The sequence below is a fragment of the Pithys albifrons genome, chromosome 3 (genome assembly GCF_047495875.1).
Source record: "Pithys albifrons albifrons isolate INPA30051 chromosome 3, PitAlb_v1, whole genome shotgun sequence".
Classification (NCBI taxonomy): domain Eukaryota; kingdom Metazoa; phylum Chordata; class Aves; order Passeriformes; family Thamnophilidae; genus Pithys; species Pithys albifrons.
In genome coordinates, this window is record NC_092460.1 from 22,339,917 (window position 1) to 22,355,868 (window position 15,952).

Genomic DNA, 15,952 nt, shown 5'->3' on the forward strand with positions numbered 1-15,952 from the left:
GAGGATGCAGGAGGGTGGGAGGTTCTCTCTGAGCCCTGCCCAGTGTGGGAGCCAGGGATGGCTCTGGCCCTGGGCTGGCAGGAGGGATCCCGCTCTGGGCTGCTCCTGTGCCTTGGGCCTCTCGGCACTCAGGGCCAGCTCTGGGAGCAGCTGCAGCAGAAGGGACATTGGTGCAACAGTCCCGTTTCCCAGGGGCTGCACAGGAAGCTCCAGATGCCTCGAACCCAATGCACTTCCAGCTGTGGCTGCTGCTGTGCCGGGCACAAGCGGGCACAGGGGGCAGAGCTGCTGTCACTCGGCCACCCCCATGGCCCACAAGGGCTGAGCACACACAGCAATTACCCCGTGTGCCGCTGCCTGGCATCGCCTGCCTTCTGCCAGCAGAGCCTGGCATGGACCCTCTACTTCCTTGGGGGAGAACCTTCTTCTGCAGAGCCCCTTGGTCCATCTCTGGGGAAAGCAAGAGGGAGAGCTGGATCAGACGGGACTGTTCCCATCAGGGCGGTGGCACCTTCAGAAGCCAATCCTTGTCAAAGACATGGATAAGGTCCAGGAGAAAGGATGGACTTTTGGGGCTGTGTCAGGGCACTCCCTCCTGCAAAGAGCCACCAGAGCTGAGCTGCCCGGAGAGCAGGGAATTGCAGGGCATCTCCTGATTTGCATGGCCCGAGGTGCATTTTGGGCACAGTGTCAGGAGACGCTCAGGGCCTTCCTGCAGAGGCTGGGCAGGAGCTGCAGCCAGGCCAGGTGGGGAAACAGCCCTGCCAGGCATGAAAGCAGCAGCAGGACAGCAAGGCTGCCATGGATCCCTTCCTGCTGTGCAGACACAGCGTGTCCACACGTGGATCTAAAGCCCCAGCTGCTGAGTCTCATGGCCCAGGCTGAGGGAAACACACCCACCTCGCCTTCTCTGCAGGTCACTCAGCATCTGGTCCAGCAGTTCCAAGGCCTCCTGGGACTTCTTGTTTCCTGGAGCTTGGCTCCTGCCTGTTGGAGAACCTGAATGGAAAGTGGTTCCATTGGACATGAAGGAACTAGACCAAGGCAGAGCTCAGCCTGTGAGGTCAGCAGGGACAGACTACTCACCCCTGTGATGTGAGCCAGGATTAGGTGCAGAATACAGCTCAGAAGCTGTAAAAGTCCTCCCTGTGGGCTCACCTGTAACTCAAGAGCCCATGGAAAGGAGATTAGAAGCTGAATGCTTCCTTCTCCCACTGAGAGGGACCCTGTGGGGTCTCTCTTGGGCCTGAGAATGGAGCAGGCTGAGATTTCCACAATCCATTAGTCTTGAGAAAATCTTATGGAAAATGGCACCTGAACGAGCTCTTGCCACAAGGATTATTCTGTCAGGAAAGAGACATTGAGAACTTGCCTCCAGAAAGCCAGAAGAACTTTGAAACATCATCTGCCAGGTCTTCTGAATAATCCAAATCAGCACCCTCATCTAGGAGCAAACAGAGATGAGAACCATTTCCATGGCATGCTGGGATCCCCTTGTGCCTCAGAGCTCTGTGGCACTGCCAGGGGTTTGGGGAACACCGTGGGAGCCAGATGTGCATGGCCATGGGCAGAGCTGCAGAGGGGCCTGGGGAGCTCTGGGCTGGCTCCTGGGCACTCTGCACACTCTTTGCAGCCCCTGTGCAGCCTTCCTGGAGGAGCGGTTGGAGCAGCCAAGGACCCCTGGGGACTCTCTCCCACCCTCAGGGCTCCCTGGCTAAAGCCCTGGCACACCCCATGCCCGAGGCTTCCTGGGGAGCAGAGCCCCTGGGTCGGACAAGGTGCCCCAGGCCGCGGCTCACCTGCTCCCTGTGCTGGCAGCGGAGCAGCCTGGGCAGCCCTGGTGTGCAGGGCCCCTGCGAGGAGGAGGAGGAGGAGGGAGAGGCGCAGAGCAAGGGCCATGGCCCCTCGGCCTCACAGCGTCCCGCAGCTGCTGACACTGCCGCTGTCCTGCTGCATCTGCTGCATCTGCTGCATCTGCTGCAGCAGGAATCAGAGGCACGGGCTGAGTAATCTGTGCTTATGGCTGGTGTGGAACCACAGCCCTGCTGTGACGTCATGGCCAGGCTGGGGGTGTGTAGTGCTGCGAACTTCCAGCACACAGGAGCTGACCTGAACCTCTTGATAAACAGGTGGTGTATAGTTTTCCCTCAGTAACATTGACTGTCGTGACTTCATTGCAAGAAATGCTTAGTAAGCCAATAAAGAGTTGATGTCTGTCTGTAGGCACCACAGAATGGGGCAGGATGTAAATTCCTGGGGATCTGCTGTCCTCAGCAGAGATACCAGTCTTGAGTTATGCAGATCCCTTAACTGATGATCATCTCCTCACTCAGAAATCTCCTTTGCTTTAATTTTCCTTTTATGATTATTCACTACCAGGAAAAGTGAGTGGAGTTAAATGGTGCAATAAGGTCTCCCTGGAGCCTTCTCTTCTCCAGGCTGAACAGCCTCAGCTCTCCCAGCCTGACTCCAGAGCAAAGGAACTCCAGCCCTCTGATCAACTTAGTGGCCTCCTCTGGGCTTGTTCCAATGGCTCCATGTCTTTCTTGTGTTGGGAGCCACAGACCTGGACACAAGTGCTCCATGTGGGGTCTCACAGGGCAGAGTAAAGGGGAGAATTCCCTCCCTCAAGCTGCTGCTCATAATTCTTTTGATGAAGCACTGGAGAAGCTAAAGGACTTGTAATTCTCTGTAAGGCTTGTAATTTCATTTTGGGTTAGTTTCCTTTTACTCTTTTTTCTTTCTCCTCCATAGCTGCCTCACTGTGCTTTGGCAAGTCACCCAGGCCTTGGATGCTTTTGGGGGCCACACCAGTTGAGCTGGGGTGACAATTGTGCTCTTCTCTTGCTGTGCCAAAGCCCTGCTTTGCCTTCGGGCAACCACAATGGCGCATAGTCTTACCCAGATAAAGTCAGCACTTGCAGACAGAGCTGAGCTGAGCTTTAAGGAAATGGTGAAGAATTTTAGAATCTCTTCTCACTAGTTACCAGTGTCAATCCACCTCTTCTGTTGCCTTGGGGGAAAACTCATTGTAACTAAACAGTTTCCTGTTAATATAGGCATCAGAAGGGGGCATCCTGCATGTTTCCTGGGAGTCTGAATTGGCTTTTGGAGTCTGAATTGCTTAGCTGAGGATTTTAGCCATCCCATGCTTTGTGAAGAACAGTTGTGAATGTTTTTTTTCTGCATATATTTTAATACAAAGAGATTTTTACCTAATATGTGGAAATCTACATTCCTGTCTTGCAGATACGGAAAGAAACTGAACTCTTAAGTGTTTCCTTTTTCAGTTTTAGTCTGGAGATAAAAGGAGTATTACATGAGGCTGGGAAAGGCGACAGTCTGAAGCAATTGCAATTGTTCCTGGTACTTGCATTTGCAAGATCACAGGACAGAGAAGAAGGGACAGAAAAGAGGAGGAGAATGAGGCAGTACAGGCCAAGAGCTGTGAAGCATCAGTGCAAGCCATGGAGCTGATATGGGGGAGGAAGGAGTTTCTTTTGCCCAGGTAGGGACCTCACAGCCATGACCAGTGTTATATTAGCTAATGGGGATGGACTCTGCACTTCATGGCAGCTGGAGGGTGGGACAGAAGCAGGAAGCTGTTAGGATCCCATTGTGGAGCAGACTGGCTTTGGTACAGTGGCTCTTGAACTGCTTTTCTTCTTAAGACCAGATTTTGGCCACCTTCTGTAACACCATCCCCTGGGAGAAAAATGTTCTGGGGTTTCTTCTGGTTCCCCTAAATGTCTCCAAATGGTTCTGCACCAACTCACCTGTCCTTGAGCTGCACACTTTTGGGTACATCAGTGAAAGCACAGGGCTAACTACAGACAGTGGGAGTTAATTTGTAGCTTAGGAAGGGTAGTCTTGTCAGAAAAAATCTAACTAGTATTTCAGCAGTGGCTGGTCAGAGGACCACAAGGAGTTGAACCCTGTTTTGCAGTTGTGATGGCCAATATTCCTGCCATGCTGCTCCTCAGGACACCTGGGCTCTTGGCCCCAAGTTTAATACTCATGATTGTATTTCTAGAAGCACCAGGACAGCTCCTGCTTTCTAAAAGCATGGTGCTTTAAGCTGACCCTTGAGATGATGCAAAGCTGTTCTAGAGGCAGTTCCGAGAGCCGGCCCAAATGAGCACTGGGAAAAGGTAAATAACTGGTTGGGTTGTGGTGGCTCTGTGCTCTCAGCCTCATTGTGCAGAGAAGGGCATTGCCACAGAGTCACATGGACGAGAGAGAGGGATGGTCCCAGCTCACCTGCAAGTTTAGCAGCTGTGTATGAAACACAGGGAAGTGCATCAGAGCCTTTATAGCACTGCAGGGAAAGGTGACAGAAGGATGAACCTGAGTCCCCTGGCAGGTGATTCTCAGGTGTGCTGGTCATGTGGGATTACAGCTCAGTGTGTGAGCACCAGCAGCTTGCTCACCAAATGGCTTCTTTTTCTTCATGTATATCAAACACAACAAATGCACAGGCTGCTTACAGAGAGTCCTGTGTAGTGTAGTCTGGACTTTGGAAACATGGTTGTTGTCAGATCAACACCCAGCAATGTGGGTAACTCAGTTTTTGGGACTGCTCCCTGGTGATTTTGGCCTGGCTTCTTGAAGGGATTCAATTTTCATTTAGCATTGGAGGCAGTGCTGTCACAGGGCAGATGGAGCTGGGACAAATGGCACATTGATTCTGATTTTAACAAGAAGCCACCTGAGCTCCTCATGGCAACAGCCCACAGACTGGGAATGGGTCTGTTAAAATTGCCTCATCACAAAGCTTTTAACTTGAAGCTGTGACATATGGAGCTTGTTCAGTTCTGCCATGGAGGAAGGGGGTTTGAATGCAAAGATCAATGCACAGCAAAACTGTTTGTACTTTAGCAAATGAAGCATCTTAGGATGTAAAACCTCAGCCATTCTCCACTTTACCCATTTCTTGGCCAATTCCAATTACCCAACTTCTTGGCCTTAGTTCCTTTGTCAATAGTAAAATAGGACAGGGAGGGGTAGATCCTTCTTGGCTTCTTCTTCTCCAAAGGTGATTTTGTTTGCTGCCTGATCGTCCAGTGTATGGGTTGGTGACAACAAGCTTCAGTCACCAAGGTCAGATAAAGGCTGATTCACACCAGTGCCAGATCTGGAGGGTGCTGAGTTAAAGTCTGCACTGTGCCACCATCCTGCAGGCTGTAACCTCAGGTTCTCCCACAAACAGGACCAAACAAATTGGTATTTCATTATGGAACAGCACTTTGAATAGTTTGCCATGTGTTTTGTTTGGCCCAGAAGCAACTGAGATTCACTGGAATATTCACAAGCCCGAAATAATGGATTTATTGTGGTTGCTCCAGTCTTTCACATTTTACAACTTTTCTGCTGCACAGTACCCTGGCACTTGCAGAATAGTTGCCTGGTGCAGTTATCCAGGACTTCTCCCAGAGAAGTGATCTGGGAAGCAGTTGGGGTGAGTGCCATATTTGCGTGTGGTTTGTGGAGCCCACAGGACTGGGGATTAGCTCTTATTTCAATATGTGTGTCATTTATTCAGTGGAATCATCATGAGAAAGTTTTCCTTTGCCATAGAGATTTTTAGTCTACTTCTTTTTTAGCTCAAACAGCCCAAACTTGTCCATCTGAATGGTTTCTGTTGCTGTTTTTTCTTTCCAGTCTGTTGTTGGCCCTGTGAAGATGCTGCTGGGATTCTGCACACCATGACTGCTGATACCAAAGCTCACCAATGTTCCACAGCAGCCAAGTTATCCACAGGAGCCAGGGTTCAGCTCCAGAACTCCAAGCCGTTGTGACAGATGAACCTCTAAAACTGTCCCTCAGGAGGGCAGGACCATTCTGAGGGTAAAGGGCAACATTTTGGGTCTGACCCTGCACCTTCCTGTGCATGGCAAGAGCTGCCCCACACTTTGTGGAGGGCAGGTAACATGTGATACTCTTAATTTAGCACAATAGTTTTGGAAGTAAAAATACTTGTTACAATTGGTGCTGATAGCAATGGTTGAGTCAATCTTATAAAGCTCTTAAAAATCATCAGACTGGCCACAAAATGATATTTTTATTCTTAGATCTTTCATGCTCAGAGATAATGAAGGAAGGGGGAGCTTTTCTGTTCAACTTGCCTGTCAGTGTGCAGTGGGTGAGCCAAGAACAGTTTTTGGGCAGAGGGAGCTTTTCTGTTCAACTTGCCTATCAGTGTCCAGTGGGTGAGCAAAGAACAGTTTTTGGCAGCAGGTTTAGGAGCTCTGAAAGCAGTTGTGGTGTCCCCAATGAAATGTGAGTGTAGGCACAGCCACAGCCTGGCTTGTCTCCCCTGTGTCCCCCTCCTCCCCTCCCTAATGAAATGTGGGTGTAGGCACAGCCACAGCCTGGCTTGTCTCCCCTGTGTCCCCCTCCTCCCCACAGGGCTGTAGGGACTCCAGAGCCCTGGAGCTCATCCTGCTGCTGCCAGAATCCCCCCTCACCCCATGGTTTGCAAGACTAAAGGCTTTGTGCTCATTAATATGGAAAGCTGTATGGGTGGCCTGCACCTAAAGTTCTTTTGTTGGCTGGACCCCAGTCAGTGCTGCATCTCAATGAGTGACCCCAGCCCTGTGCTGCTTTTAAGACTGATTTGATCAAAGGAACTGAAGCTCTGTTGACTACAAATCCTTTAGAAAAATAAACACAGGAGCTACGAGAATGTTGGTGACAAAAGCAGAGTTAAACCCTTGAGGCCACCTCACTGCCACCTCCCCCTCCTCCTTTTATTTTTAATTTATTTAATATTCTGAGTGCCAGTTCTTGTATGAAATGGACGCTCGGCAGCAAGCTGGGCCTCCTTGGTGTGCCCCTTTGTGCTCTCTGTGTTTCTGGTTTGATTTGGCTGTTCACACTCTGAAACTTCTTCATCTCTGCCTGTAATTCCCATTTCCTGTAATCCCAATGCATAGCCCTTTTGGCTAGAGAGCATATAAATCATCTGATCACTTCATTAGATAACTTACATCTTGCACTTCATGCCATTCTGCTCATGGTGATCAGACTCTGTCATATGCCAAGTTTCCTGAACACACTTTCAAACCTCCCAGCTGTAGCCCAGGGGAAGAGGTTTCTGGCTTGCTTCACAAAATTGGCTACTCTTTTGCAAAAACAGCCCTTTACAAAGGAGTTGTTACATTCATTAACATCCAAGGGTCTGCTTTCAAAGACAAAAAAATCCCTGCTCAAACAAACATGGTATTAATAAAAAAGTTGCTGTATTTTCAGTTCTTGCTTTCAATATTTTCCCAGATTTCCAATGCAGTGACAGAAGAAGAAAGCAAACATCCTTCCCAGACAATGTGCCTCGATGAAGGAACATAAACACAATGGCTATATTAAACATGAAGGGTCCTATTATCACAATCATGATTTATTTTCTGCTTATTGTTATGTCAGATTCATTGCAGAAGGATGGGCACAGCATCTCAGCTCCCCTGGCTGCTTTAGTGCCATTGCCTCCTATTCCCTGCTCCTTCTTTTGCTGTTGTGTCTCTGCCTGTTTGTCTCTCTTGGGTCGCCACCTCCTTTACCTCAGTTTTATTTTTTCTATATACTCTTTGCTGCAGCAGCTCAGGGCTCGTGCCTGAGTGTTTTCCTCTAAGCAGTGTAATTTACCTCTCAGAACATCCCATGTAGGCACATATTCCTCCCTCGTGATTTATTTTAAAGCTGACCACCTGCCCTTTCCTTGTCCTGGCCTGCCCCAGCCCCAGTGTTGGACACCAGCCCTGTGGCACCGGCTCATGTGCCCTCCCATGAGGGAGGGTGGGCACCCCAGGGAGTTTGCACCAGGTCCTGGTGGCCAGCACAGCTTGAAATGCAGCAGGAAGGTCACCCCTGGCACCACAGAGAGTGTAAAGGAGCTTGAAAGCCCCCCAGGGGCAGCGGTCAGGTAAGACCACCCAATTGTCACAGCAAAAGCAGCCCCACCTCATTTCATGTCCAGAGTACACACATTATAATCATCAATTACCAGGTTGGTAAACTGAATTCTTGGGGTGTATCCCAAACAAACAAACCCATTCCATCAGACAAGTTGTGTGGGATTACAGAAAGATTTTTGAGTTGAGAAAAAGGGTTTTTAGAATAATAGGCAAATTCTGGGGCCTGCTAGCAGGTGCAGGTTTAGTTCTGTGAGAAAGAGACTAACGAGTAGCAAAACCAAAGGAGATAAGAAGGTTTCAAGTCGGTCTGCTCATGGGACAGGAATCTTGAGAAATGACATGGTCATAGCAATGGCGACCATTTGTCTAAAAGTGTCATCCAATTAAAGCCGTGATGAGTTTTATAGACACTGTAATTCAACCTACAGGATGAAGCTATGGGTGGGAAAAGGTAAGGGATATATTCTGTAACTGGAAGTTAGAGCTTAGCTTTTACCTGTCTTTTTTCTCTCCATGGAGTTCTTGAATAAACTACCTTTTGTGTGGAATCTACAAAGTGTGCCTCCTTTGTTTCAGCCGCCGTGATTTACAGCAAACTCAAAGAGTTGGAAGAGCTTACTACTACAAGGTTGGCTTTCATGGGACGTGTCCCTTTCATGTCCAGACTCCAGAATTACGGAATTAGTTTTGCCACTGGTAAACATGGCCCCTGGTGTCACTGTGGATGTCACCACGTAGCCTGAGCTGCCCACAGTGCCAGGCTCTGACACACCAGCCATTTCCCTGGCTGGAGAGCAGAGGCTGCAGCAATCCTGGACTAAAAACCCAGAAATCCAGATTCCTGAAGAGCAATTTTTACCTTTCCAGTTTACCTGCTAGAAATGTGAAGACATTTCATGGTGTTTGAACTGTCTAAATTAAACTATCTCAGGAAGGAAATAATTTTTGAACAGGAAACTTGTGGTTAGTGTCTTTGTTCCATACAGAACACTGCAAAGTGGTTTAATTCCTGTTTTGGGCTTTATTGTGGGAGGTGAGTTCTGGCCTTTATTTTAAGTTGCCTCAGGTACAGCTTCGTGTCATTTAACTACTGGGTTCTTGCAGAAGTAAAACCTTTCAGCATCCCACACGAGATAAATCCTGCAGGACAAGGTCAGATTTTAGCCCTTAGAGTGTCAGTGAGTGCAAGGATGATCCATCAGGTCCCATTTGAAGCTGCTGTTTTGCTAATGCAGACACACAACTGTCCTCCATAGCTGTTTCTGCAAAGATAATGTGGAGCTGCAGCTCTGAGGACCTCAGGAATAGTGAACAAATAGACAAAATCCCTAATTTCTGTCAGTTACTTTACAGGAATATTTGCTACTGATAGATTTTATATTCCTCCCCAGGGCTGGAATAAAAGAATCCCAGCAGTTTGCTTTAGCTATGAAACAAAGGGATTCTTTTCAACAGGTTCCAGCTCTGTTCCTCATTTGACTTAAAAGCAGAGCAAAACTATTATGTTGGTAACAGCAAACCCACCTACTTTTGATTACAGTGTGTGAAAGCCATGAGAGTATAAAAAATATTGAATTTTATAATACTTACAGTTTTCTAATGGAGCCATGGCAGTCTCATGCCATCATGACCTTTATGATGTGACTGGGAAAAGAGTAAAATTGAGTTAAAAACTCATCAATGGATTTCAGGAACAAAACAAGGTAGTAAAAATACAGAAGTTGAAACTTCTGAAAGTTGTTTTTCCCCTGGTAATGGAGCCCTGCAGGCCAGTCATGGAACCCCAGGGATGCTGAGGGTCAGGGCTGGGAGGAGCCTTCACCCAAAACTGCCTAAAGAGTGACTGGGAATCCACAGCAGGGATCACACACACACAGACACACACACATAGACACACACACACACAGACAGACACACACACACAGAGACACACACACAAACACACACAGGGCAATCTCAAGGCCAGAACCAAAGGTCAGTAACTTTGAGTTTGTCTAACACTTAATTGTAGCAAATTTACTTGTCCTGTACCAGAACTGTTACCATGAAACTTGAATGAGCTACAATATAATCACTTTGTTATAGTCATTAAATGCATTGACCAAACATTGCTGGGATTATGTTTGTATTAAGGATTATCTGGAAAGAGTTTGGGAAGAACTGAGCAGGTTCCAGAGAACATGCAAATCTGGAATTAGCTGATAAATGTCTCTGTATGTGTTCAAGAAGTATTTTAAACACACTGAGAGTGTGGAACTCAATGTTCAGAGCCCTGAGAGGCAACTGGTTAGTGCCCCTGGGTGATAACACTGGGGGGCACTGTTGACTTTATAGGTACTCTGCTCCCCAGCAGGGCCCAGGGTTGGCAAGGCTCAGCACCACGGCGGGAGCTGCTGGCACAGCCTGGCCCAGGGGCACACCTGCCCCTCAGGCACCAGCGAGCAGGGGATGGCTCTGGGCAGGGACCCTGGGCAGGAGCGGGTGCCAGGGCACCTCTGCCTTTCAAGGGCATCTCATGCTCTGCTCCTTCTCCTGCCCACCCTGCTTTGCCCCTGCCCCTCCTCCTGGGGCTGCTCTTGTCCAGGCAGGCGCAGTTGGAGCCAACACTGGCTCCAGTGCCAGTGGCTCCCCAGGACAGGCCCAGAACTGAGGGGCCAATTAAAGCCTGGGACAGAGCAGAGCCCTCAGCACAGGCATTTGCCAAGGAGCAACTCAATCCCTCACAGGAGCCTGACAGGCCAGAAATGCTACAATCAGCCTTTGAAGGGGAAAATCGGGACTTATATCTGTTGTTGTACACCTTCCGCATCATGAAACCACAACATAACAAGAGGAGTGGCACAGTGAACAGTGGCACCACCATGCCCACCATGCAGCGCTTGCGGTAATCTGGCGGGCACAGAACTCTCCTGACACCCTGGGGATTTTGTTCTTGTGTTCCTGCCTTGGCAGCCACATCTGTGGGAGCAATTTGGAGTGTTAGACTGTCCTGTGCACCCCTACCAAGTTGGCAGCACGTTGGATGTGCCCAGGATATTCTCTGTCTCCCTCAGTGCTGGTGCCTGGTGGCTCTCAGCCCTGGGACAGACTGTCCCAGCAAACCAACCCCAGAAGGAGGGAGGAGAGCTCTGGGGGAGCAGAGCTGCTTGGGCATTGGCTCCTTCGAGGGACATGGACACAACCCATCCCTGTAGCTGGCAGTGCCAGTCCTGACCCTCCCTGCCCTGGGACAGCTCTCACAGCCCATGAGGACAGTCATGGCCTCTCAGGGGACATGTGAGCCCTGCCCAGTGTGGGAGCTGAGCCACACAACAATTACCCCGAGTGTCACTGCCTGGCATCGCCTGCCTTCCGCCAGCAGAGCCTGGCACAGACCCTCTGCTGCCTTCGGGAAATGCTGCCCTCAACACAGGCTCTTGGTTCATCTCTGGGGAAAGCAAGAGGGAGAGCTGGATCAAATGGGACTGTTCCCATCAGGGAGGTGGCACCTTCAGAAGCCAACACTTGTCAAAGACATGGATAAGGTTCAGGAGAAAGGATGGAGTTTTGGGGCTGGGTCAGGGCACTCCCTCCTGCAAAGAGTCACCAGAGCTGAGCTGCCTGGAGAGCAGGGAATTGCAGGGCATCTCCTGGTTTGCATGGCCTGGGGTGCATTTTGGGCACAGTGTCAGGAGATGCTCAGGGCCTTCCTGCAGAGGCTGGGCAGGAGCTGCAGTCAGGCCAGGCGGGGAAACAGCCCTGCCAGGCATGAAAGCAGCAGCAGGACAGCAAGGCTGCCATGGATCCCTTCCTGCTGTGCAGACACAGCGTGTCCACACGTGGATCTAAAGCCCCAGCTGCTGAGTCTCATGGTTCAGGCTGAGGGAAACACACCCACCTCGCCTTCTCTGCAGGTCACTCAGCATCTGGTCCAGCAGTTCCAAGGCCTCCTGGGACTTCTTGTTTCCTGGAGCTTGGCTCCTGCCTGTTGGAGAACCTGAATGGAAAGTGGTTCCATTGGACATGAAGGAATTAGACCAAGGCAGAGCTCAGCCTGTGAGGTCAGCAGGGACAGACTACTCACCCCTGTGCTGTGAGCTGGAATCAGGGGCAGCATCCAGCATCAGGAGCTGTCAAAGTCCTCCCGGTGGGCACACCTGTAACTCAAGAGCCAGAGACACTTGTGACTTCTCTGGTGATGTGCACCGGCAGCCCTGAGTGGGAGGAGCTGTGCAGGGATCTCGAAGGGACAGGACACACGTGGCAGGTGTCTGTGCTGGCAGTGCAGGGGCGCCAGGCTGGCCCAGCTCTGGGCTCTGAGCCACAACTGTGCCAGGGGCAAAAGCCATGCCGTACCCATACGCCCTTGCAGAGGCTCCTTGCTGCTCCCTGCTCCGGAATGCTGCTCCCCTTCAGCCACAGGCTGGGCTGCAAAGAAGGGCAGGACAGGAGAGCTGCCGTGACACAGTGCCAGCCTATCCCTCAGGTGGAGTGGCCGTGAGTGCCACTCTGTACCAGGATCCCTGCAGGGCCCTCATCTCTGCCGTGCCCTCAGCAGCTGGGCCAGAGTTGTCACGGGCCAGCAGTCGCCCCAGGCTGGCACGAAAGGAGCCCCATGCAGAGCTGTCAGGGCACAAAGCACTCCCTGCAGCTGCCCCAGCTCCACACTCAGCCCCAGCCAGGGCCAGGGCTTGGCAGATGCAGTGGGAGCCCCTTGGGCTCTGAGGGGCAGCAAAGGAGCTGCACCAGGCATGAGAACTTGCCTTCAGGAGGCCAGAAGAACTTTGAAACATCATCTGCCAGGTCTTTTGGATAACCCAAATCAGCATCCTCATCTAGGAGCAAACAGAGATGAGAACCATTTCCATGGCATGCTGGGATCCCCTTGTGCCTCAGAGCTCTTGGCACTGCCAGGGGTTTGGGGAACACCGTGGGAGCCAGATGTGCATGGCCATGGGCAGAGCTGCAGAGGGGCCTGGGGAGCTCTGGGCTGGCTCCTGGGCACTCTGCACACTCTTTGCAGCCCCTGTGCGGCCTCCCTGGAGGAGCGGCTGGAGCAGCCAAGGGCCCCTGGGGGCTCTCTCCCACCCTCAGGGCTCCCTGGCTAAAGCCCTGGCACATCCCATGCCTGAGGCTTCCTGGGGAGCAGAGCCCCTGGGCCAGACAAGGTGCCCCAGGCCGTGGCTCACCTGCTCCCTGCGCTGGCAGCGGAGCAGCCTGGGCAGCCCTGGCGTGCAGGGCCCCTGTGAGGAGGAGGAGGAGGGGGGAGAGGCACAGAGCAAGGGCCATGGCCCCTCGGCCTCACAGCATCCCGCAGCTGCTGACACTGCCACTGTCCTCACACCACTGTCCTCACACCCCTGTCCTATATTGCCTGTCCTGTATTGCCTGTCCTGTAATGCTTCTCCTCTAATCACTGTTCAAATGCCATCGACTCTGATGCTGCCACCTCTGTTGCCACAACAGTTGTGGTCAGGGACTGAGTGGTTGGTCCTTGTGCTGTTGGACCACAGGGCTCTGTGACCTCAGAGTCCTGCTGTGATCTCAGAGCCCTGGTGTGATTTCAGAGCTCTGCTGTGATCTCAGAGCATTGCTGTGACCTCAGAGCCAGTGTGTGCCCATCAGGGATGGATCTCAGGGTGGGCAATTTCCCCACTTTGGGAGGGAGCTCGCCTGCTGGCAGCTCTTTCCAAGGGCTGGGACACAGTCCCACCCCAGCTGAGCTCACAGGTCTGCCCTTGTGCTCTGGGCACTGGCACAGGGGCCGTGAGAGCTCACCCTCCCTCAGAGCAACAGGCAAGCACAGCCAAGTGTTTCTGCCCTCCCTGGGCACTGCCAGGCACAGCTCCTGGGGCTGAGGAGTGAGGGATTTCTGGCTCCAGACAAGTGCTAGTTGCCCCTCCTGTAGGCAGCTTCCAGGCTGGAGCCCAGTTTGGCACCTTGGGGGCCCTCAGGGCTAATGAGGCACTTTTGGTTTATGGGAAAGACAAAACCTCTACCACTTCTTCATGTGAAATTTATGGAACTGCTTTCTCTCAGCATCCTCAAAGAATAACATCAATTTATAAAAGAGGGAAAAACCCCAAAATTATTTGACATGGCAAAGGAAACCTCAAGAGGGCACAGAGTGGGTATGTGCTGCCTGACCAACTCAGCAGCCTTCTCTGGTGGAGTGACTGCAGCAGTGGGCAAGGGAAGAGCTGTGGGTGGGGGGATGCTCCAAAGCCTTTGACACATCCCTCCCACCCAACATCCTTCTTCCTAAACTGGAGAATTGAATCTAATGGAGGCACTGTTTTCTGCATGAGGAATTGGCTGGATGGGCACATCCAGAGGGTAGTGGCCAACAGCTCAGAGTCCCAGTGGTCATCAGTGATGGTTGGTGTCCCTCAGGAGGGTCTGTACTGGGACCAGTGTCGTTCATGTCTTTGCTGACACAGATGAAGGGACTGAGGCAGATGACACTGAGCTGAGAGTGCAGGTGGCACTCCTGAAGGACAGGGCCATCTGGAGGGACCTGGACAAGCTCAAGAAGTGGCCCCTTGAATCTCTCATGAGCTTCATGGTCTCTTTTACTGATCATGATTTGTTTCATGGCAAAATGTTTCATCCTTCCTACTTGGTCCAGCCTTCCATCAACAAGAAGTGGTTACAAGAAATATCAAGAAACCTGATGCCAGTCTGTTAAAGCCTGAGGCAAAGCAGGCACCAAGTACCTCAGCCTTTTCCCACTCTTTGGTGACTATATTCCGTCTCCCAATCACAGCCAATAAAGACTGAAGGCTTTCCTTGGCCCTCCTTTTGTTTTTAATGCATTTATAAACCCATTTTTCATTATGTTTTACAGTGGCTGGATTAAGTTCTAACTTTCACCTCTCTAATTGTCTTTCTACATGACCTAATGACATCCTTGCACACCTCCTGAGCTGCCTGCCCCTTTTTCCCAAGGTCATATATAGGGATTTCTGATATGGGAAAACAGCAAGGAATGGACATGGGACTCAAGCCATGGGAAAAGGAAGGAGGAGCAGTTCCCTGGGGTAGAAAGAGGGATCCCAATAAAGGAGGAAAGGAACTGATGTTGCTAATAGGTAAAAATATCAAAATATTGCAGCTATCATGGAGGACTCACAACCTAAATGAACAATTGCAGCCTATTGTGTAAAAGGTATAAAAAGGCCGCTGAAATAATTAATAAATGTCTTTGCTTTCACCATCATGCCAAGTCTGTGTCCCTGATCACCACAGGCACACACCCCTTTTCCCCAACACATTGCTGCAGCCCCAAGGAACCCACTCCTGTGTCAGCTGACTCAGAACTGCTGAAGCTCTGAAGTTTGACAGGGCTCACATCTATTGTTCAATGCAACAGCACTCTGTGATCAAAGTTCCTTATTCCAACCACACTGCACACAGGTGGTGCTGAGCAACAGGAATGCAGTGACACATCACAGGGAGTGATGAAAGGGGGAACCTCACTGACAATGCAGTGATTTTACAGATTGTGGTGTTTAATAAACAACCTCACTTGAAAAATTGCAATTCTCTTTGTTAGGAGTTTGCAGGTAAAGAGAAACAGCACAATTGAGGCTGCCTTTGCCATTCCAACTTACTCTGCAAGAAACAAGTGTTTGTTTAAAACAGGACAATCTGCAAGAGCAGGACACAGCCCCATCCTGACCCAGCAGGGCCACCCCCAGGTGACAGTGCAGTGACTTAGTCTGGACACAGCAAGCTGTGAGCTGAAACTCAGTGAACAGCAGGCAATGCGTACCTGTCCCACAGGGAACTCCCTTCCTGGGGACATCTGGCCAGAAAATGATTCCCAAAGGCAAATGCTGTTGAAAGGCGTCACTGGATAAAAGTGACTTCATAGGCACAGTTCAGAGGTGGCTGAATTCTGTCTGGGGTAGCAAGAGAGGGGAAGAACCGTGTACACTGTCATCATGTCTTAACAGGGAAATTAATTTAATTTTTATATTGCTCACTACAGTCTACTGTCTGTTGAGGCTTCTCTGACAATGACAGCTTGTATTTAAATAAACCCCCTATTTACTGTTTTC